We start from the raw sequence: 3,833 nt of genomic DNA, 5'->3' as shown, positions 1-3,833 counted from the left end.
ACTTGTTTGCAACTTTAATCATATCGTTTATAGTTTTAGTAGTACTTTTCTCATATTTTCGTCGTCTAAATAATATTCTAGTTTCTTAATTTGGTACTTCAGTAGACCTCCTTGTTGATACGATACCTTGCTCACCCTATATTTACTGTAATTGACCCGTACACTTGTGGTAGATTTAGACCCGACCAAGTTTTTGGCGCCGTTGCCGGGGAGGCAATAATTCAATATCATACCATAGAAACTTTCGTATTAGTTTAGACTCTATTTTAGTTTCTGCCAGTTTTAGACAGAATTTATTTCGAGACTGCAAAATACAGAAAACAGAAAATAACAGCAGCAGTTTACAGAAAAAAAAAAATTTCAGTTTCAGTTTCGGGTCTAAAATTCTGCTATCTTTGAGTTTCAGTTTCTGTTTAGTTACAGCATTTTAGTCTACTTTTTATTGTTATTTTTATTAGTGTATGCCACGTACAAATCGTTCTTTAATCCCTTTTGATCCAGAAATTGTAAGAACGTTGCACGCGTTAAGGAGACTCCAGATTTCTGAACAAGAATCTTCCATTCCCAACTTGGAGTCGCTTTTCTCAGAAACTGAAAACATGGTAGATTCACCACCCAAGATGCTACGGGAGTATGCAATGCCCGATGTTAGTTCAACCTCTGCAAGTATAGTAAGACCTTCTGTCCAAGCTAATAATTTTGAACTTAAGCCTGCGTTAATTCATATTGTTCAGCAAGATCAGTTTGGTGGGTCACCTGTTGAATGTCCATTAGAATATTTAGCTAAATTTCTTGAAAAATGTGATACCATTAAGATAAATGGTGTAAGTGAAGATGCTATTAGACTTAGGTTGTTTTCATTTTCACTTAGAGATAAGGCAAGAAAATGGTTGTCCTCTAAATCGTCTGATCCTTTTACCACTTGGACTTCTTTATCTCAAGCTTTTCTAAATAAATTTTTCCCACCTGCTAAAACGGCTAAATTGCGCAATGATATTACTAGTTTAACTCAAAATGAATTAGAGTCATTATATGAGTCTTGGGAAAGGTTTAAAGATTTGCAACACCAATGTCCTCGCCATGGAACACCTGATTGGCTACTTGTGCAAACTTTTTATAATGGCTTAAATCACTCTATTAGAAGTACTATAGATGCTGCAGCAGGTGGTGCTTTAATGAGTAAGACTACTGAAGAGGCTAATAAGTTATTAGAAGAACTTGCTTTTAACAATTATGGTTGTTCTAGTGAAAGATCAGTTGCTAAAAAGAGTACAGGGATGTATGATGTGGATGGTATTAACATGTTAAATGCTAAGGTTGATAATTTGACTAAAATTTTCAGTAAAATGAGTAATGTTAGTCTTATTTCTAGTCCTCATTTCTCTTGTGATAATTGTGGGGGTGCACATGCGAGTAATGATTGTCTTAATTTTGAACAAGCTCAATATGTTTATAATTATAATCGATCACAAAATGACCCCTACTCTAATACTTATAACCCTGGCTGGAAGAACCATCGTAATTTTTCTTAGAGAGATCAAGGAAACCAAGTTAATAACCTTAGACCACAAAATCCACCTGGTTTCCCTCAGAGACAACAACCATAACAAGAGAGACCCTCATGGGAATTGGCTATTGAAAAACTTGCTAATGCTACTTCTGAGAGAATCATAAAATTGGAAAATAAGGTTGATCAATTAGCTAATTCAAACAAAAATGTGGAAGTTCAGTTAGGCCAATTGGCTAATGCTATTAATTATAGAAACCAAGGAACTCTGCCTAGTCAAACTGAGGTTAACCATAAAGAGCAATGCAAAGTTGTAACCTTAAGAAGTGGTAAAACCCTTGATGATGTAACTGTTCAAGCCAAGGCTAAAGAAGTAATTGATGAAAATGCTGAAGTTGAACCTGAAAAGCAACTTGAACTAGGCAATGATGGTTCTAATCCTACCCCTATTCCTGTTAATTGTTAAGCCTTATGTACCTCCCATTCCTTTTCCCCAAAGGCTTAAGCAAAATAAAGTGGATCATCAATTTGAAAAATTTCTTAAAATGTTTAAGCAATTGCAAGTTAATATTCCGTTTGCTGATGCATTGATGCAAATTCCTTCATATTCTAAATTTCTTAAAGAAACCATGTCTAAAAAGAGGAAATTGGAAGATTATGAAACTATTGCATGCTTTGAGTGAAGAATGTAGTGCTGTAATTCAGAATAAGCTTCCTCCTAAATTAAAAGATCATGGCAGCTTTTCTATTCCTTGCACTATTGGTGATGTTAATTTTTCTAAAGCTTTATGTGACTTAGGTGCAAGTGTGTCTCTAATGCCATTGTCTATTTACAAGAAGCTTGGTTTAAATGATTTAAAACGCACTACTATTTCTTTGCAACTTGCTGATAGGTCTGTTAAATATCCTCTAGGTGTAGTAGAAAATGTGCTAATGAAAGTTGGTAAATTCATTATACCTGTTGATTTCGTTATTCTTGATATGGATGAGGATGTTGACGTGCCTATTATTCTTGGAAGACCATTTTTGGCTACCGCTAGTACTGTTATTGATGTTAAAAATGGCAAGTTAACTTTTAAAATTGGTGAAGAAGAGGTGCAATTCAATTTATTTAAATCTGCCAAATATTCTTCTCTTACTGACCATGTGTTTAGAGTTGATGTGCTTGATGAATTAAATAAAGAAGTGATTGATTCTATTTCTAAAGATACCCTTGAAGTGTGTCTAACAAGTGCAGGTACATCCCATAATGATGATATTGAGGTGTTGGAAATGACCAATGCTTTAGAGGCATGCCCTCCATGGAAGAAAAGAGGTAATCAATTTGAGAAACTCGAGAAAGGTAATCCTCTTCCTCCTCCCTCTACCGTGCAAGCACCTACTTTAGAGTGAAAGCCTCTGCCATCACATCTAAAATATGCTTTTCTAGGTGAAAATGATTCCTTGCCTGTGATTGTAAATGCTTCAAATCTAAGCTATCATCAGAAAAAGAAATTTTTGTGGGATGTTAAACATTATTTTTGGGAAGAGCCTTTGTTATATAAAATTTGTGCTGATAGTCTCATTAGAAGATGTGTGCCTGAAGAAGGACTTCATAACATATTGTATCATTATCACTCTTTAGAGTGTGGTGGTAATTTTAGTACGAATAAGACAGTAGCTAAAGTTTGGCAATCTGGTTTTTATTGGCCTACTATGTATAAGGATGCTAGATATTATATTAGCAAATGTGATAAATGCCAACGAGTAGGTAACATATCTAAAACAACTGAAATGCCTATGAATATTATGCTTGAAGTTGAGTTGTTTGATGTGTGGGGAATTGATTTTATGTGCCCCTTTCCTTCTTCCCATAACAACAGATACATTTTAGTTGCTGTTGACTATGTTTCTAAATGGGTAGAAGCTATAGCTACTCACACTGATGATTCTAAAGTTGTTATGAAATTTCTTAAAAAGAATATTTTTTCTAGATTTGGTGTTCCTAGAGCGATTTTAAGTGATGGAGGCTATCATTTTTGTAATAAGTCGCTTGATTCTCTTTTAAGAAAGTATGGGGTTAAACATAAAGTTGCATTATCTTATCATCCTCAAACCAATGGTCAAGTAGAGCTTGCTAATAGAAAGTTAAAACAAATTCTAGAGAAAACTGTGAACATTTCTAGGAAGGATTGGGCTAATAAGATTGATGATTCACTATGGGCGTATAGGACAGCCTTCAAAACACCTTTACCCATGTCTCCTTATAGGCTAGTTTATGGAAAATCTTGCCATCTTCCCGTAAAAATAGAGCATAAGGCATTTTGGGCTATAAGGGAGTTAAACA

The 3,833-nt window shown here is 34.6% G+C and overlaps 1 non-coding gene across 1 annotated transcript; it reads right to left on the bottom strand.

Annotated features, from left to right (window-relative positions):
• Window positions 1–980: 980 nt before the first annotated feature.
• LOC145626052 (small nucleolar RNA R71) lies at window positions 981–1,087 on the bottom strand. Its single transcript, XR_014110924.1, has one exon. It is a non-coding gene; the product is annotated as a small nucleolar RNA R71 (small nucleolar RNA).
• Window positions 1,088–3,833: the final 2,746 nt, after the last annotated feature.

This window comes from Chenopodium album, chromosome 3, assembly GCF_948465745.1.
Source record: "Chenopodium album chromosome 3, dcCheAlbu1.1, whole genome shotgun sequence".
NCBI classification, from domain to species: Eukaryota; Viridiplantae; Streptophyta; class Magnoliopsida; order Caryophyllales; family Amaranthaceae; genus Chenopodium; species Chenopodium album.
Note: the sequence above shows the minus strand (reverse complement) of the source record. Positions and strands in the feature narration are given on the sequence as shown.